The 24,688-nt window shown below is 44.0% G+C and overlaps 1 protein-coding gene across 4 annotated transcripts in view; it reads left to right on the top strand.

The window, feature by feature from the left end:
• LOC126285345 (myrosinase 1-like) overlaps window positions 1-24,688 on the top strand; it is a 502,449-nt gene that overhangs the window by 266,484 nt on the left and 211,277 nt on the right. The window lies entirely within an intron of this gene.

Raw genomic sequence — 24,688 nt, 5'->3', positions numbered from 1 at the left:
GTGTGGTTTTTTTGTTTTGTTGTTGTTCTTTTTTGTTCGGCTTGTGTGTTTGTGTTTGTTTGTGTATTTTGGTGTGGTATTTTTTTCATGTTTGTTTTCTGCTATGGCTTTCTGGATGTGGAAGTTTGTATAAGATGTTTCCCATGGTTGCTTATTCTCATTATTTTCTTTTTTTGTTCCATGTTTGTAGGATGATGGTTATGGTGTTTTAAATGTTCTGCAAATGTGGAATTATTTGTTTCATACTTCCAACATCTGATATGTTCTTTGTATCTTCTTTCAAAATTCCTGCATGTCATGCCTATGTATATTGCATCACAACTTTGACATTCAAGTTTACATATTCCTGATTGTTGAAATTTGTCCCTCTTGGTAGCTGACTGGCTTAGGTGTGATTGGAGGATTTGCCCAGGCTTATGTGCGATTTTGAAGCCCTGTCTCTTTAGGATGTTTGCAACCCTGTGTATTAGGTTATGTGTGTAGGTCATGGTGTACTATCTGGTTCTCTTCTATGTGGTGTTGTCACTGTGTGTGCTTGTTGAGTGTGTTTGTAAGTTTTCCGCTTGTGAGTTCTTTTGTATTCTGGAAATGTTGTGTTTCTTTTGTATTTATGTTTTTATTTTTTGATTGAGCCAGTGTACCACATGTGTGTCATACCCGTTGTTCCTAGCTATTTGTATGATTGTACTCATTTCTTGTTCATAGTTTCTCTTGCGGAGTGGGATTCTGTTTAATCCATATAACATGTGTCTTACTGCTGCAGCTTTCTGGCTGTGGGGTGGTTGGTTGTGGAATATATTATTGTGTCTGTTGGTTTGCTAAAGATGTTAAATGTATGTTTGCCATTTTCTTTTTTTATTGCAATGTCAAGAAAGATTATTTGAGTTTCTTTTTCAAGTGTGAATTTTATGCTCTGATGAGCTTTGTTTATTTCCAAATGGAGTTCATCTAGTTTTTCACTTCGCTCATCTACCAGACAAATGATGTCATCCACGTATCTGTACCAATATATGATTTTGAAACTTTAATTTGTGGTTATCTTTTCAAATATCTGATTTTCTAGTTGACTGATGAAAATGTTTGCTAGTGTTCCTGATATGGGGGATCCCATGGGCAATCCATCACTTTGTAGATAATATTCTTTCTCAAACTGAAAGTAGTTTTGTTCAGTTGTCAGTCTTGCATCTTGGGTCTGTGGTGAGGTTTCTGTGGGATGAGAGATTTTGCTCTATGCTTTCTATTGTTTCTGTGATAGGGATGGAGATATACATATTTTCTATGTCGAATGAAATCAGCGATGTTGTGTGTGGTACCTGTATGTTCTGTATGTTTTCTATTAGGTTTCCTGTGTTTATCAGGGTTCTGTTGTTTTCTACTTCATAATGTTTTGTAACTAACTTTTGGAGGTGTTTGGCTATGTGGTATGTTGGGGAATAAAACCGAAAATTGGCATTCGTAAGAAGAAGAAGAACATAAAAAATGCAGCAGGAGAGCAATATGTAAGAAATTGTTCATGCAGCCTATAAGTACAGTTCAAAACATTATAACTTAATAGGAAATACTAACCACCAGAACTGTTTATAAACTATAGGCAGAGTGACAAAAATTTAAATTAAATAGCTAACATATGTACATATTCCATGCCACTGATGATGCCTTGCAGAAAATAAAGGCGAAACGCATATGGCACTAAAATTGCGTTTTATTCAGTTGCTGTCAGACGGTCCATAAGTAAAAACTATCTATATAGAGTAATATTACACGCAACTGAGGAACACCGGACCACAAAAGTTGAAGATGCCATTAATCCTGATTGTTGTTCTTCTCTCTCTCTCTCTCTCTCTCTCTCTCTCTCTCTCTCTCTCTCACACACACACACACACACACACACACACACACACTGCAACAATGTAGCCTCTATGGCGAAACTTTGCCCAATACTTTTTTAAAAATTTACTATATTTTAATATAAAAAATTTGTATAACACTGTCCGCTGGATAACTCCAAGTGGTTGTTGAGTCGCCTATCCGTAAAGGGACTTATTCCTCCATCGACAATCACCCTTGTCCTCGAGTTGTGTGAGGGCTATTCTGTCCTGTACAAGCCTCTTCGCCTCCGAATAACTACTGCAACGAACATCTTTCCGAATCTGCTCACTGCATTCCCTTTGTGTCTTCCCCCCCTCCTCTCCAATACTAAATTCGTGAGCCATTGATGTCTTGCAGTCTTGCAACGTGTGTAATCGACCGATACCTTGCTTTGGTCAAGTTGTTCCACAAATTTCTTGTTTCACCAGTTGTGTTCAGTATCTCCTCGCTCGTTCTGGGATCAAACCATTTAATATTCATCATTATTCCCTACCACTGCATTTCAAAAACCTCTATTCTCCTGTTGTCGAAACTGTTTATCGTCCACCTTCCACTTCCATACATCTGTATCTACACAGATACTCTGCAAATGACATTTAAATGCCTGGCAGAGGATTAATCGAGCCAACTTCGCATTCCTACGTTATTCCAGTCTGGTATAGCGCGCAGAGAAAACGAACACCTACATCTATCCGCGCGAGCTCTGATGCCCCTTATTTTATTCTGGTGACCGTTTCTCCCTATGTAGGTCGGTGTCAAGAAAATATTTTCGCATTCGGAGGGGAAAGTTGTTGACTGAAATTTCGTGAGAAGATTCCGTCGCAACGAAAAACGCTTTTGTTTTAACGATATCCACCACAAATCCTGTATCATTTCAGTGACACTCTTCCTTATTACGCGATACTGCAAGACATTCTGCCCTTCTGTAAACTTTATCGATGTACTCCGTTAGTCCTATCTGCTATGGAACGCACACCACGCAACGGTATTCTAAGAGAGGACGGACAAGCATAGTGTACGCTGTCTCTTTAGAAGACATCTTACATTTTCTAAGTGACCTGCGAATAGAACGCAGTAAGTGGGTATCCTTCACCACGGCATTTTCTGTGTATGCTCTCCAATTTAAGGTGTTCGTCATAGTAATATACGAACCTGCATTGCAAATACCTTCATAGAAGGCTTCCTAACCCTTACAACTACATTCCATGTCAACAAATTTCTCTTCCTCAGAAACGCTTTTCCTCCCTTTGCGAATCTGACATTATATCCTCTCTACTTTGGCCATCGTCAGTTATTTTACTGCCCAAATAGTAAAATGTATCATTTCCTGCTTTAACTCCCTCAGCATCATCTGATGAAAAGGAGTGTCGCGAAAGGATTACAATTCTGCGTTTTAAGGGGAGCGGCACTGCAACAGTCCATGCTGAAGCGACATCACTGTTGGGCAACAGTGTACCATCGTATGGTACGGATGGTAGGTGGTGCACACGATTCCATTGCTGTCAAACAAGTGTTAGTGGCGGAGAAGCAAGAGGCGAACCATCGCTCCGCGAAGAACAGGAAATCGCAAAGACAGTGGAGGAAGCCATGGTGCTGAAAGACTGGTGTATCGCAACAGAGGCGACGTTGGAAAAAGGGGAAACCAGTCACACATCAGCTTTCAGCGTCTTGTGTATTTATAACAGGGCAGAGCCAGCCGCCTGCTGGGTTCCAAGGGCTCCTATATGTGATATACCTTTTGCGTTTCTTACTTTTATGTTTTCATCCTCTTTAAAAGCAAAGAGAAAAGATGAGGTGGTAGTAGCCCAGCGTAGAGCCTGTGCCTACCGTCAGGTATTTTTGACTTTCGGACGTTAAAAGACAGAGCAGTTTTTGTTCTTGTACGAGTTGTTGGAAGAAAGGTTTCGCTCAGTGAGTGAACGAGTGAGAACCGCCATTTTTTAGCGAGTAATTGCAGACCGCCATTGTGTGTATTTTCTATGTGCATCGACCAGAAATATAGTAGTGTTTTATTAACAGAATATTTGTGAGAGTTATTATTATTTCAAGTAGTAATGCAATAAGAAGAACGGAAGCCCACATGTGTACTTCGGAAAATTTACGAAGATCCGAATATAACAACACGGCCACAGTCAAGGAGACGGCGATCGGACATAATATTAATAATTGGTACGCATAAAATACTATGAAGACGATTTATTTATATAAATATAAACTAAAATGATTCCTTTCCCGTTACAGGCAATGCCTAGCTTATTGTGCTTGTCCTTCATGCTAAAGAATTAATCTCTTTAATTTATCCATTTTAAAAAAGCCACACATTCCAACCTTTTATTATCATTCATTCCCTATCCTATTATATTGTCATTTTATTATATTATAAAGTGGCGACAAGTGACAGGACTTGCTTCCGGGTGGAACTTGGATACTAAAATATGACGTATGTTTTGTGATTTTAAAAATGATTTCCATTGGTCACCTGTAAAATTTGAAGCATTATCAGTTAGAACCGCTTGTGGTTTCCCAATACATGGTATGTAGTCTTCCAGAATCCGTCTTATAATTGGTCCAGACCTAACCGTTTTGACTGCGTACGGGTGGAGATACTTATTAAAAACGTCATACACGGCTACGGTGTATTTAACCCCGCCGCGGGCTTGGGGATAATGTCCTGCGGCGTCAATAGATACAAGGTCCCTTGGTTGTTTTGGTATTATTGGGTGTAGTACATTAAGACATGTCCTATTTTGATGTTTGACCTTCTGACACACCGCACATCGTCTGATTACTTGCTCTATACGTCGCCTCATATTAGGGAAATAACAATATGTTGCAATTTTTGCAGCACACTTTAGCACTCCATAATGTCCCCACGAACGGTGCGTGTGCTGAATTAAGTTGTCCACATATTCCTGAGGTATGCACACACACCACTTATCCATTCGCCGATCTCTTCTGTGAAAGAGGACGCTATTATGTATAATGTAATACTGCTTTAACTGTTCGTGTGTTCCGGACTGCAAATATCTTCTTACCTTGCTCCATCTCGGGTCTTCTTCCTGTAGACGTTGCATGTTTTTGCACATATTGATATAATATGGTTTAAAAGTTCCATCATTTATTAAAAGTACTTTGAAATCAGATGTTTGTTCCTCTAAGTCGTGATAATCGGGGAGGCCTTGTGGTAATCGTGATAGTGCATCTGCCAAAACATTCTGTTCCCCTTTTATGTACACAACCTCAAAATCAAACTCCTGTAGGTACATGCACCACCTCGCTATTCTCTTATGTAACAACTTACATGTCAGAAGAAAGGACAAAGCTTGATGATCACAGTAAACTTTAGTATGTTTTCCCCAAAGGTAATATTGAAATTTACGAAAGGACCAAATAACTGCCAACAATTCCAGTTCAGTTACAGAATACGATCTTTCACATTCTGTAAGAGTTCTACTCGCAAAACTTATTACATTGATTTCTTCCTTACCATCTTTTGTTATTATTTGAAACAGACACGCATCAAGCCCCTGATAACAAGCATCAGTGCTTAAACAAAAGTCCAACTCCATATCCGGGTGTTTAAGGATAGGTGCATTAATCAGTGCCTGCTTAATGCGTTGAAAATCACTTTCACACTCTTTAGTCCACAGCCAACTGTGATTTTTACGCAGTAGGTTTAACAGCGAGCTACTGTTCAACAATTTTTGTGGCAGAAATTCCCTGAAAAACGAGACCATTCCTAGAAAACCTTTTAATTGTCTCTTATTGTAGGGTGTTGGGAAATTTCGTATCGCATCTAATTTACCTGGGTCGGGTAAGATCCCTTCTGGTGAAATAATATGCCCTAAAAATTTTATTTTGTCCTTTCCGAATTCAGACTTTCTAAAGTTAACTGTGACATTGTATTCATCGAATTTTTGAAAAACCTTTTCCAGAATACTTACATGTTCATCCCATGTTTGAGTTGCAATTAATAAATCGTCAACGTAGAGTGTAACCTGGCTAAGCAACTCCGGTCAAGTACTTTGTCTAATGCTTCAATAAATACACCAGCGCTCACGTTTAATCCGAAAGGCAGCACCCTAAATTGGTAACTCCTCCCGGCATTTATGAAAGCTGTATACTTTCTACTCTCTTCATGCAACAAAATTTGCCAGTACGAAGCTTTCAAATCGAGGGATGTTAAATACTTAACGCCATGAAACTTTAATAACTGCTATTCTAGATTCTCTGGCCTTGTTCTTATAGGAACGATGATTTTGTTTATTTCTCTCGCGTCTAACACCAGCCGCACCGTTCCGTCAGTTTTACCAACTGCGAGAATCGGACTGCAGTAAGCCGAGTGCGATGTTTCAATCACCTTCCACCTAATCATACGCTCTATTTCTTGTCTTACTGCGTCTTTCTTTGCCCAAGGAATGTCATATGACGTTCTACAATAGGTTTCATGCGGGCACACTTCCATTTTATATTCGTATCCCTAATAACACTGGGTTGTTTACGAAAAATGTTATGATATTTGAAGAGTAATTTTGCCAGTTCACTTCGCTGTTCATTGTTAAGACAAGTGGATTGACTTATTTTACTATCTACTGTTTGCTCATCTAGGATCTCACCGCCAGGGTCATCAAATTCCGTCTCCCTTGCTATTAAGACTTGAGGGTAGCTAAGTTTAACATCAATATCGGGTATCTGCCTACCCTGATTCGTCGTTGTAGTTTTTATTAAGTCCACTGTCAGTGTGCGCTCTCCTACATGAAATTGACATTCTCCGCTGCCGATATCTATTTTTACCCCATACCTTCTGAACACCTCCATACCAAGTATACAGTTCACTATCAGTTTGTCTATCAACAAGAAAGTACACTGCAAAGTTACACCACATATGCTAATGGGTATGCTGGCCTGTAATTTTATAACCTTAGATTTACTTCCCATTGCCGTTACGATCTTACAGTTCTCCACGGGTAGCGTGGGTACACTTACTTCCCTCGCTATCTCTTTGAACAAGATAGTAGACATGAGGCTTGTCGACGCGCCAGTATCCAAAACAACGGGTACATCTATGTTTCGCACTTTTACCTTTATTATTGCTTGAATAATTTCACTTACCTTGGGTGTTGTTCCTTTCTTCTGAGTAAACAGGTCTTCTTTCATTTCTGTGTCCTTATCATACCTTAAAAATAGATTCCGGATGTGCTGTATGTGTAGGTTTGTTTCAGTTTCTACTTCCTCCTTTCCGTCCCTGTTCGTGTTAGTGTTTATGTCGCTCATATTAGTACTGTGGCACATTGACAGTTCATTACCTCCTTCCTCTAGTCACGCTCGATTACTATTGCTTGGGGATGGTAAAAGTATGGATTCATTCTCTGCCGTCATTTCTACTATGTTCACTGTATGTTTGGGTGTTCGCCAGTTCGTGTCCCGGTTGTTTCGATTTGATTGTACTGGCTGCCTGTTCTCTCTCGGATACCTGTGTTGCATATTCCGATCCTGGTAATTTGCATTTCCTTGTCGCCTGCTGTCAAAGTTTTTCCCTCGGATTCCTAATGTCTCGGCCATTGCCGTACCTATGGGGCTGATACTTATTTTCGCACCCTCTGTCACCCTGTGGCTGGTGGGTAGGCCGATTGTACGGATTGCCGTTGTGACGCGGCGGTGCATACGGATGCCATTCATTCATACGCACACGACCACTATAGTTTCCAAATCCATTGCCGTTACCATAGTTGTTCTTTCCGTGTGGGTAGTGTTCATTACCGTTACGATAACTAGGCATGGCTTGCCCATCCTCATGAATCTGATCTATTGAGTCGAGCACTGAAAGAAAATACTCAAGGTCATATTCGGGAACAGTTACTAATTTTTCCCTAACATTTGCAGGTAACTTGTTCTTTAAGATTTTCAATACATCTAAATGAGAGATCGGATTATTCCAGTAACTGGTCTTGTTTAGATATGTTTCAAAATAGTTTCTTAGCCCCCCGAATTTTGAATGATATGGTACTGGGTTAAATACCTCTCGTCTTAACCTCTCCTGGATAGCTGTAGACCAGTATTTATCTAAAAATGCATTCTCAAACTGATCATATGTCTCGCAAAGTTCTGACATCTCCGTAGCCCACAAAAGGGCATCACCTTCGGTATGTCCTACTACGTATTTGATCTTTTGAGTTTCTGTCCAAGTCCTCGGCAGTACATTTCTGAAGGCTCAGACAAACAGTACCGGGTGCGTTCGCTTTTTCTCATTTGAGAATACGGGAAACTGTCGATGTTTTATTAAGCTCTCATCCATTAACAACGCTGTCCAGGAGGGCGGAACAGCATTTCCCTGCAGTGACGGTATATTTGTTTCACAAAAATTTTGCCCGTTGCTCGCGTCGTGCGTCGACATGCGGTCGCGCGGCGTGGGTTGGGCATTGTTGTCCGCGCCACTGATTCCTCCCACTGGCGGATGGCTGTTTAGCGCTCCGCTTACCGCCCCCGGCGATGATATTACCGTACTTTGTTTGCTAACTATTTCGTCCCTTAACCTTTGTTCTACCTGTCTGATGTCCTGTTCTATGCGTTTTAAGATTTCTTCTTCCTTTTCCCCCATTACTTCCTTTACCGCTTCCACGTAAGTGCGCTGTTCACGTACGCATTTTTCTGCGAACGTTGTGTTTTCGTCCTTTGTATTACTCTTTACCGTTTCGTAAAGCAGCACAATGTCTGAGTTGATTCTCTTGTGTTCTAACTTGAGTAACCCTATCTCCACTGTGATTTTCTCTACATTTTCTGGCAAGTCGTCACAGAAAGAATGTAGTTTCGCTACTTCTGATTGTACATTGTCTAAGTTAACCTGCGTATTCTTTTGCATTGCCTGTAAATTCTCTTGGGTTTCTCTAATACCGGATAGCTCCTGTCGATATGTGTGTGTTAGTGTCTCAAAATTTTCTCTCATTATGCCTTTTAATTTCTCACCCATATCATGAACTGAAATTTGCGCTTGTTCATTAATTTTCCTATCCACCTCCATGGAGATTTGCGAAATCTGCTGTGTGAACTTCGTATCCATGTTATTGAGTTCTGTGCGCAAACTTTGTACCTCGCCTGAAATGTGCGTCATGTTTGTATTTACCTTCGCGATCTCGGACTTTACTGTGGTCATGTCTGCTTTCATGTTAGTCATGTCTGCTTTCATGTTAGTCATGTCTGCTTTCATGTTAGTCATATCTGCTTGTATTATGTCTAAACTCGACATTTTTGAATTAATTGTGTTCATGTTAGTTTGTATAGTTTCTGTTAAAGCTCGAAATAATGCTTGCATATCTTCTCTATTCATTTCCGGCCTACGCCTGTCAGCATCTGCGTCTGTACTACGCGTACGACGTTCATTTAAAATATTCTCCTGCCTTGAGTTTTCATTAATTTCGTCTATTGTAATCAAAGTATTGCTGGTAATGAAATGTTCTGTATTCACGGGCGTCGAATGCAACAATGGCATGTTGCGCCCAGCATCCAAATAATCACCGCTTAACGGTTCTAAACCACTCATTGTTGCGTTTTGTAAATGCACATCCACTACATTGGCATTTTGATTTTCGAATGACATTTCCTTACTGTTTTGACTCTCCATTATAGAAACTCTTAAGGCACTACAGTTATCAAAATCAGTATTTTCTCTCTTTAGATTTCACTTTCCTGGTACTTCTCACGCTAAAAATGCATATACAGCTGTATGTAATTGTAATCTCAGTTGTTGTTCGGTCAATATATTTTCAGTACTAATAAAGAAATGTCATTGTCTCTACTCGAATACAATAGCGTTAATCTCTGAAGCTTTAGGTTCTGTATTTTAGGAAATAGGTGCTTGGGTTTTCTAATATGCTTACTGGGAACGCATTTTCTATATGCATTGCGCGGTCCTACCTGATTGTTGTCTTGTAACTGTTACGTCCTCTATTGTGCTTTGTTGTATGTTCTTGGTATTGTCGTCCTCTTCCTTCTAATTTATTTATTATTTCGTTTCAGTATCACATCACCGTCTCCGTCACATCATCAGCGTACATGGAACATAAAGAAATTGTTAACATACATGTATATTCATTTTCCTAACAATACTAGTACTCACAGTTTTGCCCACTACGTATCGTGCCTGTCACTTGTCGCCACTTTATAATATAATAAAATCATAATATAATAGGATAGGGAATGAATGATAATAAAATGTTGGAATGTGTGACTTTTTAAAAATAGATGAATTAAAGAGATTAATTCTTTAGCATGAAGGACAAGCACGATAAGCTAGGCATTGCCTGTAACGGGAAAGGAATCATTTTAGTTTATATTTATATAAATAAATCGTCTTCATAATATTTTATGCGTACCAATTATTAATATTATGTCCGATCGCCGTCTCCTTGACTGTGGCCGTGTTGTTATATTCGGATCTTCGTAAATTTTCCGAAGTACACATGTGGGCTTCCGTTCTTCTTATTGCATTACTACTTGAAATAATAATAACTCTCACAAATATTCTGTTAATAAAACACTACTATATTTCTGTTCGATGCACATAGAAAATACACACAATGGCGGTCTGTAATTAGTCGCTAAAAAATGGCGGTTCTCACTCGTTCACTCACTGAGCGAAACCTTTCTTCCAACAACTCGTACAAGAACAAAAACTGCTCTGTCTTTTAACATCTGAAAGTCAAAAATACCTGACGGTAGGCACAGGCTCTACGCTGGGCTACTACCACCTCATCTTTTCTCTTTGCTTTTAAAGAGGATGAAAACATAAAAGTAAGAACATCACTGTTGGGCAACAGTGTACCATCGTATGGTACGGATGGTAGGTGGTGCACACGATTCCATTGCTGTCAAACAAGTGTTAGTGGCGGAGAAGCAAGAGGCGAACCATCGCTCCGCGAAGAACAGGAAATCACAAAGACAGTGGAGGAAGCCATGGTGCTGAAAGACTGGTGTATCGCAACAGAGGCGACGTTGGAAAAAGGGGAAACCAGTCACACATCAGCTTTCAGCGTCTTGTGTATTTATAACAGGGCAGAGCCAGCCGCCTGCTGGGTTCCAAGGGCTCCTATACCTGAAGGCATGGGGGGGGGGGCTGCCACCCCCACCCCCGATCCCTCTAAGCTCTCAGGGAAAAGAAAAAAAGAAAAAAATATGGTTCAAGAAAATATTTTTAAAAGTCAGTGGTATCCAAGTTCTTAACAGGGTCGGAAGTGAAGATTTTTTATGGCTGCTTACACGTTGCCATACGTCTTCCGAAGTTTTTAATACTCCACACCCCCAGCCCATACAGACTAGTGTGGGCGACATTGTTTTGCTGGGTTGCGCCGCAGCTCACAGCCTTTCTAAAAGCCCGCAGGACCGAGGCAGCAACGGTACAGTTGGCAACAGTGTCAGGCCAATCCACATCACTTCTTCAGTCGCCTAATTGCCATGAGCGAGTGGCTGGTGTTACACTAGAACCGCAAAACAGATGGGCAGAGCGAGCAGTTGGGACAATTGGATTCACCACCACAGGAAACCAGAGTTGAGCCAGAGGATGCTGAATATTTTTGGGACTACCTTGGTATGGCGCTAACGGGTTATGGTCCTACATGTGGCAAACTGCCATAGAACCGTACTATTGAAATCACGTGACGAAGTGACAGCGGGATATCAAAATGGAGCTCTCTGTGGCAACCTGTCTGAGCGGGTTTCTTGCTTCACGACAACGCCCGGTTCACACTGAACGGATGCTCTCAGTCCTGCAGGTTCTTTCGACTAACAAATTTTATCCAACCCCTCACTTCCCTGCAGTCCGTCCTTTGTTTTCTTGATATGGTTCCTGTCACCATTTCCTCGTCCTTTGCTTGATGGGACGAAGGTGTGACAGCCATTCCAGAATGATGAAGATGTGAGTTTCGTCGGGGGTGTGCTTCTTGCAAAGCCTAAAAACAGTCACTGATGGACAGGTCTGTGAAGAATTATCCATTGTTGGCATGTTCTAAATACACAAGTCGCTGAAAGATGATGCGTGACTGGTTTCTCCCTTTTCCAACGTCGCCTTGGTTGCGATGCACCAGTCTTTGAGCACCAGGGCTTCCTCCACTGCGTTTACCATATTTCATGCAGATGCCTATCTCATAACATAACGTGGACTTATTTATTAATAACTATTTCCATTTTGTATTTAAGTAACGTCTGTATGAATAACGGCTGATGATCAGCGAATCATGCTCTGTACACATGGTAGTGTGGTGAATTAAACATAAGATAAGTAAATGTGGCGGGCAGCAGAAAATACAAATGATTATTCCTCACAGTCACAGTTCCTAAACCTATCCACCCTGGCTACAGTTAGTAATAATAATACAGGAGACAGTCAAAAAGGGTGAATATGTGAGGAAGACTTAAGTGAAAATTTCGCTCTTGAAATACAGGAAGAGTGGGATGAAATTATCAAAAGGGAGAGAAAACAAACGATGATGGCAAATTCTGAAGAGAGACTTGAAATACCGCTACACTTGTCCACTATATATGAGGAACCATATTTGGAAGAGACACATGCTCTTTGTCAGTAATGGGAAAAAATTTACACGAAACACAGGAAGACAGTTTTGGCAGAGGTCAAGTTAGAACAAACGCCTAAAGTCATGGGGGATAGATAATACTTGCGCAATGCGTGATTCGCGTCGTGTCTGTTGCGGCAACTGTTTTCTGCTTCTGCGGTCAGTGTGGGAGGGGTGGTAAATGGCTGTCGCGGATGACACTGAGTCGTCGGGGCGTTCGATTCAAGTCCCACCCAGGCGGCGGAGCACGAAGGAGAAGGTTTCTCCACAAAACCCAGTGTCTTAAGTAACTGGCTCACTGAAATAGTCATACGGCAAGCACCTCTTCACCATATTTCATGTAGAAGCCTATCTCGTAACATAATGTGAACTTATTTATTAATAACTAAATGGTTCAAATGGCTCTGAGCGCTATGGGACTTGACTTCTGAGGTCATCAGTCCCCTAGAACTTAGAACTACTTAAACCTAACTAACCTAAGGACATCACACACATCCATGCCCGAGGCAGGATTCGAAACTGCGGCCGCAGCGGTCGCTCGGTTCCAGATTCTAGCGCCTAGAACCTCACGGCCACTCTGGCCGGCTATTAATAACTATTTCTATTTTGTATTTAAGTAACATTTGTATGAATAACGGCTGATGATGAGCGAATCATGCTCTGTACACGTGGTAGTGTGGTGAATTAAACATAAGATAAGTAAATGTGGCGGGCAGCAGAAAATACAAATGATTACTCCACACACAGTCACAGTTCCTAAACTTATCCACCCTGGCTACATTTAGTAATAATAATACAGGGGACAGTCAAAAAGTAATGCCTCGTTTCTTTTTTTATTAGTCATGAATTTAAAATCGAACTAAATATCTTGGAAACCAAAACGTCGACGGTTAATTTAGGATTTCTCAGTATAATCGCCGTCCATTTGCCCAGTTAAAAACAAAGGCATGTGTTCCAGTGTGATAAAACGCACGGTCCTGCTTCCGAAGCCATTAATGGCCTCTTCATCAGCAAAGTGAATCTCACAACGAGCTTCTTTTAGCGACTTGAACAGGTGGAGTTCTGATGGCGCAAAGGTCAGGGCTGCACGGGGGATGAGGCGAGACTCCCCTTCCAGTTCTCACAGTCTCTTCCGTGACGTGACGGCTGGTGTTTGGTCGTGCATTGTCACCTGCCATAGCTTTTGCTGGGTGAGCTCGCTGAAGACGAGCTTGAATCTATCTGAGGGTTCTGACGTATCGGACGGAATTTATTGTGCGTATTTGCTCCAAAAAATCAACCATAATCACAGCTTTCTGCATCCCTAAATACTGTGGCCATAACTTTGCCAGCCAATCGCACAGTTTGAACTTTTTCTGCTTTCGGGAGTTTCTGTGATACCATTCGGCAGCCTGAGTGTTTGATTCTGGTTCAAAAAAATTAACCAATGTTTCGTCTCCAGTCAGAACTTTTTTCAGAAACTCCTCTCCCTCCAAACGCAACAGCAGCTAGTGCTGGAAGGCAATTGTTTTTCTTGTCTCTTTATTCTGATCGGTTAAGATTCTTGGTACTAAAGTTGCACAAACCACTGAGTATCCCGACTGTTGAATAATCATCACACTTCGTTTACTGGGGGAGGTAACGCGACACAAATATCTGCAGTCACCCTGTGATGGCCACGAATGATGCCGTCGACTCACAGAGTGTTGTCTGCAGTCACTGCAGTCGCAGACCTGCCGCCCCGAGATTCGTTAGCCAAAGGCGTTCATCCTTCCGCTTCGTTAGAGCGACGAACCCATCGTCTTGCAGTGCTCGTATGCACTGTTGTATCACTTGTACACATTTTTTCGTCTTGTATGAGTGCGTATGGCCGCTTCATCTGCATTCAACAGCTCTACCACAGAATGCTGTCTAATACTACCATCGATGTCGGGCATTTTGCAAGCGACCGCAGTATTGACATCTGTTGACGCAGAGAGTTACTACTGCAATGGATTTGAGAAGCAACCTTGCGGAATATCACCAAATTTAAATTTTTCACTTAACAAAAATTATTTAAGGAGGAAGGTCCTCCAGCCTGCTCATCACTGTGATCATTTCCGCTGGTAAAACATGCACCTTCGACCACATCTCCAGCCATAACAACACTAAAAACAGGCACCACTGCCTTGACATCATTAACATCGCCTTCCACAGTAGTACCAACTTCATACAGTTCAATGTCTTCCATGTCACACACTCATTCTCCTTCTCATGGCACAAATTCATTTTATTCAGTTGCATACCTGATGCATTTTCATTACCTAACATAGCTGCCAAGCCAACACTGTTTATTTGACTATCTAGGACAATGTGATCCCTCTCATTACGCAAACCTCCAACATTAATTTCCACCTTTTTCTATAAGCTCTCCTCTTATGATACTGATTCCCCCCCCCCCCCCCCCTCGCCAATAAAGTAGCTCATCTTCGCCTAGGATGGCTTCGGTACTACACATCGTTTCCTCCCTTATTGCCTTGATTACATACTTTTTGAAACACTCCATTATTTTTCCTATAGTAATTTTACCCTCATAATAATAATACTAAATTTATTTGTTATACTGACTATTCGGAACAAAATGCGTTATGAGATGAGAAGATCCACCCAGCATCGGCTGTCAGATGTGTAAGACATGTAATTATTCCACCACCCACTCACGGATTTTATGCCCTCATAAGTGCGTGTAACAAATGAAAAGAGCGTGCCAGGTCAGGATTGGTACCCAGCGCTGCCAGTATGTAAGCCGTACTACGTGGAATGCGTCACTCGCCCACACAAAGCTGTCTGGAGTTTATCTTGCGTGTGATATACGTGTGGAGAGACCGTTCCTAAATGGATGGCGTGCACGGCCATCATGTTCAGCGCAACTGGTCGCGTGTTGACATTGGGAAACGGTTGCGTGAGAGCGCTACGTAAGCAGCCAACGTCACGTCTTTATCGGTGCGCGAGTGCAGGTCTCAAGATAAAGCGGTTAGTGAGGCATTTGTGCCATGCAGGGCTGCGCTAGAAGTGTTCTACACACACACACACACACACACACACACACACACACACACACACACACACACTGGTGTCTCCCAAGTATGGCTCGGCAGCTCTGTGGTTAATTATAATGTTACTTAAAAACCGTCTTGATTGCAAATATTTTTATTCATATGACCGGTTTCGGTTCATTCAGAACCATCTTCAGATCTGATATTTCAGTTACAGGAGTAACCCGTCCAAATCCAGCAGTTTTCACATGCTACGTCATGTGACGTCATGTGACGTAGCATGTGAAAACTGCTGGATTTGGACGGGTTACTCCTGTAACTGAAATATCAGATCTGAAGATGGTTCTGAATGAACCGAAACCGGTCATATGAATAAAAATATTTGCAATCAAGACGGTTTTTAAGTAACATTATAATTTCACTGATTGCTGTTGTCCCAAAAGACATTATGTCTGTTTTTGCTGTGGTTAATTGCCAGACTACGACTTCAGAAGTATCTGGTTCTGCCTCTAACCAGTGCTGGGAGGAGGGGAGGTGATTAGTATTCGACGTCCCGCCGACAACGATGTCATTAGAGACGGATCACAAGCTCGGCTTAGGGAGGATGGGGAAAGAAGTCGGCCGTGCCCTTTCGAAGAAACCACCCCCACATTTGCCATAAGCGATTTTAGGAAACTCACGGAGAACGTAAATCACAAGGGCCGGACACGGGTTTAAACCGTCATGCTCCCGAATGCTAGGCCAATGTGCTAACCACTGCGCCACCTCCCCATCAGTACTAGAATTTTTACATGTCGCTCACCACTCTTTTCACGTCTGGAAGAGTTAGTGGATGTGGAAATCGCTTAAGTTCCGCTGCGGTTGGGATCCCACCTTAAATGGCACGAACCCCTGTAACTAGCTGGCTAAGTCAGTTCGAAGTTTGGCAAACGGCCAGTGCATCCCACGTCCAGCAGGAAAACGGCGAGTGGTGTTCAGTCGAACCTTCAGTCTGATGGCAACATTGTCTCCTCTCTACGTAGCAGTACGTACACCTCTTTATATCGTGAACGACATCGAACGCTGTTCTCGACAAGTGATTGTTCGCAGGAGAGCCGCGTGCTTTTGTTCTACGATTGTGCTGTGCCCGTTGATGGAAACTGCTGGCTGCAGGCTGATATGAAAGTACGTGTGTTCCCATCGCATCCCACCCCACGGATCGTCCATGAGTGACAGAACCAGGGACCACGTAGGCCAGTTAAGGTTCAGTGCATACCTCAAAGCGTCTGTAGCGTGAACTGCAGTGCGCGGTGTTGCGTTATCTCACTGAAATACATCATTTAGTACCCTTGTCATCGGGCGTGTGACGTCAGGGTTTGCCGTTCTCGCCACACGCTGGCGACCATTCAACGTCCGCTCAAAATTACCAACTCATCCTGCTGTCATATCGAGCTGTTCCCCACACTGTGACTGCTGGTTCAGATGGCTCTGAGCACTATGGGACACCTGAGGTCATCAGTCCCCTAAAACTTAGAACTACTTAAACCTAACTAACCTTAGGACATCACACACAGCCATGCCGGAGGCAGGATTTGAACCTGCGACCGCAGCGGCCGCGCGGTTCCAGACTGTAGCGCCTAGAACCGCTCGGTCACACCGGCCGGCATGACTGCAGGAACTAGAGCAGTATGGATCTCTACCGCCGCTGCTTCCTGTAATGATTCACCAGGACGTCTACTTAGGGACACGCTGGGGCCAGCATGAGTGCCACAAACAGAGGCGAGACTCATCTCTGAGCACCACAGACGTCACTCACTGTCCCACTTGTCTCTGGGTGTACAGAATGCAAGTGCCTGTTGTCCGTCGTACTCGTACGGTGTCGGCTGTCAAGGTCTCATGTCAGTCGACATCTCAACCCACCTTCCAGCAGTCTGTTCCCCACGTTTCGGTGTGACACAGCAGCTGTAACCTTTGCTCGGACTTCAGGTGATGTCATTTGTCTATTCGCCAGAACGATTCGAACAGTCCTACGGTCTTCTCGCGCTGTTGTCCTTTTAGATGGAACAATGTCTACTGTCTTGGAGTACTGCTGTCATCCCTCGTTCTACAGCTGCCAGCGTAACCTGTCTCTATTGTGCGCCTGTTTTCCTCATTCCAGTGACTCGACCTGTCTCAGACTACGCAAGATGGGGATAAACTCAAAAGTTCACATCCACTGGATAAACTGTGTTGCCATCTCCACATGAAAAGTTCCAGTAACGGTAGCCACGCGCAGTCTCTATCAAGCACTCACACAATACTCGACCCGAGCCGACCAGACTGGTTACCTTCCAGCTTGCCCACACTTTCCTCAATCATCCAACCTCTGGAAACTAGAGACAGTCTATCGCTCGTGTCTTCAACGTGCGAAGATAGTCAAACTGGCAATATTCCGTATAAACAGGCAATTTTCATTATATATGCATTCAGAGACGCACGAAATGGGAGTATACCAAAGTAAGTGTGATTTACTGCTATTTCATTTCGTGTATAAACCTTTCACAGAAATATAGTTTGGGTCCTTTATGCTGCCTAATAATTGAATACAAACAGCCTGCAATGATATTCAAGCATGACTATCATAGTTATTTTCGTTCAGACGGAGTCGAACGTTATTTTTTGGATTTTAGGTTCAACAAACACATCCTCTTTCAATGTGACTTAAAAGAAAGAGGAAACTTCTAGCAAAAATATTTCGAAAATTCTCAATCTTTGAGGAAGACATGAACATAATGTTCTCTTAGCCTCAACATAATTTTTAGAGATGGTAGTAGATCCAGTTATGTGAAAAGATCTACGGAAATTTTGCAAGTATCGGACTGGTGCTTTCATTTCTATCGCCGTACTTTTATACGCGGACTAGAATGTGAAGTAGTTGGTCAAGATGATGTGACCATTCTCGTACAAGTACCTCATGCACAGATCCCAATTCCTGAGTAATATTTTTATATGACTGTACACACACTTTTCATTCTCTATCGTGAAGGCTGAAGCTCTGTCCCATTGCAGAGCCTGTCCAGCTGTGACGAGGCGACATGGAACAGGGTGTGCGGGGACCTTCACTGTACGGATGTTTGGGAGGGGATATTCAGGACTGACATCTGCCAAAGGAATCCTCCATAAAGCCTCGATTGGAAGCGCGATATCTGAGCTATTTTTAACTTTCTTCTATGACAACATGTTCTAGACGTAAATATGAAGTCTTAGTGTCTGGTTATGTGTGTAACTCAGTACAGTCGATAACTTGCGGGATACACGCAGCTTGACTGTGCTTACAGTTGACTTTGTCCTAATGCACTACTTTTTACTTTCCCATCGAATTATAAAATCTTTGACAGTGTTCTAAGCCGTCAGTTGGTTTTTGCTACTTGAATTATTTCTTTCTTCTACTGTTCCATCAGAGCTTGGAGACTCCCACCGACCGCTGAGGGAAAATCTGTTTGTGGTACCCAGACATAATGTACGTGGTGTCGTGGCAGCATACTTTGCCCTCTGAAGTCGACTGACCGAGAAGAACTAAACTTACCGACACAGAGAAGAAGGCTGTTTCCTCAGTAGATGACATTTTGAGGGTTTCACAGTTCTATGAGAAAGTATGTTTTGCGACAGTATTTATTGTCTGTTACCACTGACCGTTTCAAACATTTCCTTGGTCATCAGATGGATCCAATGATCTTAATAATTATCTGTTGAACATGACAGTACCATGATATCAATAATAATGTCCCAGTAACTTGAGTTTCTCGCTTTGCGCGAAAAATGACTTCGCGCACTTATTACTGCTATGCGTGAGTTTTTCAGCACAATCTACACGTACATGACTTAGTTATTTTGAAGCACTGTACAGTGGATATTGCAGAGTACTTCCAACCAATGTTAGCCATTTTCTTTTCTTGCGACCAGTCACCAAAAACGTCGATATCCTCTTCGTGGTTTCGCACAGTCTTATCGGTATCGTTGCGAGCGATTTACCGAGCAACGTCACACCAATACTCAAGAAACGCAACAGGAGTAACCCATTGAATTACAGACCCATAACTCTGACATCAATTTGCAGTAGGAGATTGGAGCATATACTGTACTCGAACATTATGAATCACCTTGAAGACGACGACTTATTGATACATAACCAACACGGATTCAGAACATATAGTTCTTGTGCAACACAGCTATCTCTTTATTCCTATGAAGTAATGAGTGCCGTCGACAAGGGATCTCAGATCGATTCCATATTCCTAGATTCCCAGAAGGCTTTTGATACCGTTCCTCACAAGCGACTATTAATCAAATTGCGTGCATACGGAGTGTCGCCTCAGTTGTGTGACTGGATTCGTGATCTCGTCTCAGAGAGTTCACAGTTCGTAGTGATAGACGTTAAATCATCGAGTAGAACAGAAGTGGTATCTGGCGTTCCGCAAGGTAGTGTCATAGGCTTTCTGGTGTTCCTGATTTACATAAATGATCTAGATGATAATCCAGAGCAGCCCCCTTATAGTGTTTGCAGATGACGCTGTAATTTACCGTTTAGTAAAATCATCAGACGATCAATTCCAATTACTAAACGGTCTAAAGAGAATTTCTGTATGGCGCAAAAAGTGGCAATTGGCACTAAACAAAGAATAGTGCGAGGTCATCCACATGGGTACTAAAAGAAATCCGATAAATTTGGGGTATACGATAAACCGCACAAATCTAACGGCTGTCAATTCGACTGAATACCTAGGAGTTACAATTACGAGCAACTTCAATTGGAAAGACCACATAGATAATGTTGTGGGGAAGGCGAAACAAAGACTGCGCTTTGTTGGCAGAACACTTAGTAGACGCGACAAACCCACTAAAGAGACAGCCTACATTACACTTGTCCGTCGTCTGCTGGAATACTGCTGCGCGGTGTGGAATCCTTACCAGGTAGGACTGACGGAGGACACCGAAAAAGTGCAAAGAAGGGCAGCTCGTTTCGTGTTATCGCGCAATTGGGGTGAGAGTGTCACTGATATGATACGCGAGTTGGGGTGGCAGTCACTGAAACAAAGGCGGTTTTCTTTGCGGCGAGATCTATTTACGAAATTTCAATCACCAACTTTCTCTTCCGAATGCGGAAATATTTTGTTGAGACGCACCTACGTAGGGAGAAATGATCATCATAATAAAATAAGAGAAATCAGAGCTTCAACGGAAAGATTTAGGTGTTCTTTTTTCTGACGCGCCATTCGAGAGTGGAATGGTAGAGAAGTAGTATGAAAATGGTTCGATGTACCCTCTGCCAGGCACTGAAGTGTGAATTGCAGAGTGACCACGTAGATGTAGACCGTGCTCCATGTGGCGAACCGCAGGCTCCACAGCTCCGTGTCGTTGCTCGCATCTTCCGGCCGACAGGGCAGCGTCGTGTCGCGCCGACAGTGCTGGACGTGAAGCGAGGTTCTCCTGGCTGCGGGAGTCTCCCGCAACGTCCCTGCATCGAAGCTGCAGCGAGGCCACACCCGCCGCCCGCCATCCGGACAGTGCAGACATTCTAGCAGACCGTTTTGCCAGGGTGCGGGCAACGCAACGACGCTGAGGGCTCTGTGCTCGCGTGCTTCCGGGGGAGTCTGGCTCGCACGTCGTAACGGTTTGACGGTTTGGTCGGATGATGGAGGAAAAGGAAAAACGGGGGGGGGGGGGGGGGCAATATATTTGTTTCGTGCACACGGACAGCAGTGGAGAAGCCAATTCTTACGATCTAATTATGTAATTATTAATGAAATATTCACCAGAAATGTCGGCTGACCGCTTCTCTACCTCATATGATAAGCAGCGTATCGCGTTGGTATCCGAATAGCATGTTTTGTGAAATATTAATGATGCCACCTTGAAAAACTAAATACAAAAGGAGTTAATTTGGGCAGAAATCGGAAGAAAAAGGGGTGAAACACGTAAGAAAAGTTACTTTCATTATGTTCAATGTAATACATTTGTAAATACACTCCTGGCAATTGAAATAAGAACACCGCGAATTCATTGTCCCAGGAAGGGGAAACTTTGACACATACCTGGGGTCAGATACATCACATGATCACACTGACAGAACCATAGGCACATAGACACAGGCAACAGAGCATGCACAATGTCGGCACTAGTACAGTGTATATCCACCTTTCGCAGCAATGCAGGCTGCTATTCTCCCATGGAGATGATCGTAGAGATGCTGGATGTAGTCCTTTGGAACGGCTTGCCATGCCATTTCCACCTGGTGCCTCAGTTGGACCAGCGTTCGTGCTGGACGTGCAGACCGCGTGAGACGACGCTTCATCCAGTCCCAAACATGCTCAATGGGGGACAGATCCGGAGATCTTGCTGGCCATGGTAGTTGACTTACACCTTCTAGAGCACGTTGGGTGGCACGGGATACATGCGGACGTGCATTGTCCTGTTGGAACAGCAAGTTCCCTTGCCGGTCTAGGAATGGTAGAACGATGGGTTCGATGACGGTTTGGATGTACCGTGCACTATTCAGTGTCCCCTCGACAATCACCAGAGGTCTACGGCCAGTGTAGGAGATCGCTCCCCACACCATGATGCCGGGTGTTGGCCCTCTGTGCCTCGGTCGTATGCAGTCCTGATTGTGGCGCTCACCTGCACGGCGCCAAACACGCATACGACCATCATTGGCACCAAGGCAGAAGCGACTCTCATCGCTGAAGACGACACGTCTCCATTCGTCCCTCCATTCACGCCTGTCGCGACACCACTGGAGGCGGGCTGCACGATGTTGGGGCGTGAACGGAAGACGGCCTAACGGTGTGCGGGACCGTAGCCCAGCTTCATGGAGACGGTTGCGAATGGTCCTCGCCGATACCCCAGGAGCAACAGTGTCCCTAATTTGCTGGGAAGTGGCGGTGCGGTCCCCTACGGCACTGCGTAGGATCTTACGGTCTTGGCGTGCATCCGTGCGTCGCTGCGGTCCGGTCCCAGGTAGACGGGCACGTGCACCTTCCGCCGACCACTGGCGACAACATCGATGTACTGTGGAGACCTCACGCCCCACGTGTTGAGCAATTCGGCGGTACGCCACCCGGCCTCCCGCATGCCCACTATACGCCCTCACTCAAAGTCCGTCAACTACACATACGGTTCACGTCCACGCTGTCGCGGCATGCTACCAGTGTTAAAGACTGCGATGGAGCTCCGTATGTCACGGCAAACTGGCTGACACTGACGGCGGCGGTGCACAAATGCCGCGCAGCTAGCGCCATTCGACGGCCAACACCGCGGTTCCTGGTGTGTCCGCTGTGCCGTGCGTGTGATAATTGCTTGTACAGCCCTCTCGCAGTGTCCGGAGCAAGTATGGTGGGTCTGACACACCGGTGTCAATGTGTTCTTTTTTCCATTTCCAGGAGTGTATATTTGCACTGATCCTTTAACCGCTGTTATAACTAGTTTGATGTTGCTGTTATTGTGATTAATACTGTCGACGACGGTTAAAATTAGGCCCGTTGAAGTAATCAGAGAATCTCTCAGCTCTGGCTTAACCGCCGACGTCTACCACTGGTGTCATGTTGTCCTGGGCAGTTCATTAGCTTCAGCTACGTAGTCTGCAGAGTGAGGCAGTGGGAAATGGCATTCCTCAGCATCGTCGAGCAGGTGCTTTGTTAGTGAGATGTCATCCGGCCGTTGTTCTTCACTATAGAACGCTTGTGTGGCCGCTATGCGCTGCCCGAGTACTCTCCCCAATAATATACAGTCCTCCTCCAGTTCGCTAACTTCTCCTGTATTGCCGGAGTGCCAAATTAACAGCTTGTCTCCAGATCGATCACTGAGCCGCACGTTGTGCCTTCGCAGCCTCCGCTACTACAGCCGCGCCGCAGCTCGCTGGAATTCGCGTCGCCCTAGTGAACCACAAAGTACTTCTGTGCTCCAGGGGAACCTGTGGCACCCACTGACTTCCAATACACTGTGAAAGTAAAACTGAAGCCTTTCCGAAACTTTTCTCTCTTTAGCCCCCACAAAAAGGCCATTACGTCTCTCGCTTTGTGCATTCCGGACGTTTGTTACCTAAAAATTTACGCGTCACACGTGATATTTTAATTTGCTCTTTCACTGTTACTGACTCGCCACAAAGTTTGCACACGTTATCTACACTACTGGCCATTAAAATTGCTACACCATGAAGACGACGTGCTACAGGGGACAAATCTAAGCGACAGGAAGAAGATGCTGTGATATGCAAATGATTACCTTTTCAGAGCATTCACACAATGTTGGCGCCGGTGGCGACACCTACAACTTGCTGACATGAGGAAAGTTTCCAAGCGAATCCTCATACACAAACAGCAGTTCACCGGCGTCGCCCGGTGATACGTTCTTGTGCTGCCACGTATAAAGAGGAGAAATGCGTACAACTGCGTTTCAGACTTCGATAAAGGTCGGATTGTACCCTATCGCGACATTGCTGCTCGCGTTGGTCGACATCCAATGGCTGTTACCAGAATATGGAATCTGTGGGTTGAGGAGAGTAATACGGAACGCCGTGCTGGATCCTAACGGCCTCGTATCACTAGCAGTCGAGATGACAGGCAGCTTATCCGCGTGGCTGTAACGGATCCTGCAGCCACCTCTCGATCCCTCAGTCAACAGATGGGGACGTTTGGAAGACAACAACCATGTGCACGAAAAGTTCGACGACGTTTGCAGCAGCATGAACTATCAGCTGGGGCTACCCTTGACGCTGCATCACAGACAGGAGCGCCTGCGATGGTGTACTCAACGACGAACCTGGATGCACTAATGGCAAAACGTCATTATTTCGGACGAATCCAGGTTCAGGTTACAGCATCACGATGGTCGCATCCGTGTTTGGCGACATCGCGGTGAACGCACATTGGTAGCGTGTATTAGTCATCGTCGTACTGGTGTATCACCCGGCGTGATGGTATGGGCTGCCATTGGTTACACGTCTCGGTCACCTCTTGTTCGCATTGGCGGCACTTTGGACAGTGGACGTAACATTTCAGATGTGTTACGACCCGTGGCTCTACGCTTCATTCGATCCCTTCGAAACCCTACATTTCAACAGGATAATACACGACCGCATCGTGCAGGTCCTGTACGGGTTTTTCTGCATACAGAAAATGTTCGAGTGCTGCCCAAGCCAGCACATTCTCCAGATGTCTCACCAATTGAAAACGTCTGGTCAATGGTGGCCGAGCAACTGGCTCGTCACAATACGCCAGTCACTACTCTTGA

Source organism: Schistocerca gregaria, chromosome 8 (assembly GCF_023897955.1).
Source record: "Schistocerca gregaria isolate iqSchGreg1 chromosome 8, iqSchGreg1.2, whole genome shotgun sequence".
In the NCBI taxonomy this organism is placed as follows: Eukaryota; Metazoa; Arthropoda; class Insecta; order Orthoptera; family Acrididae; genus Schistocerca; species Schistocerca gregaria.
This window is presented reverse-complemented; position numbering and strand designations above follow the sequence as displayed.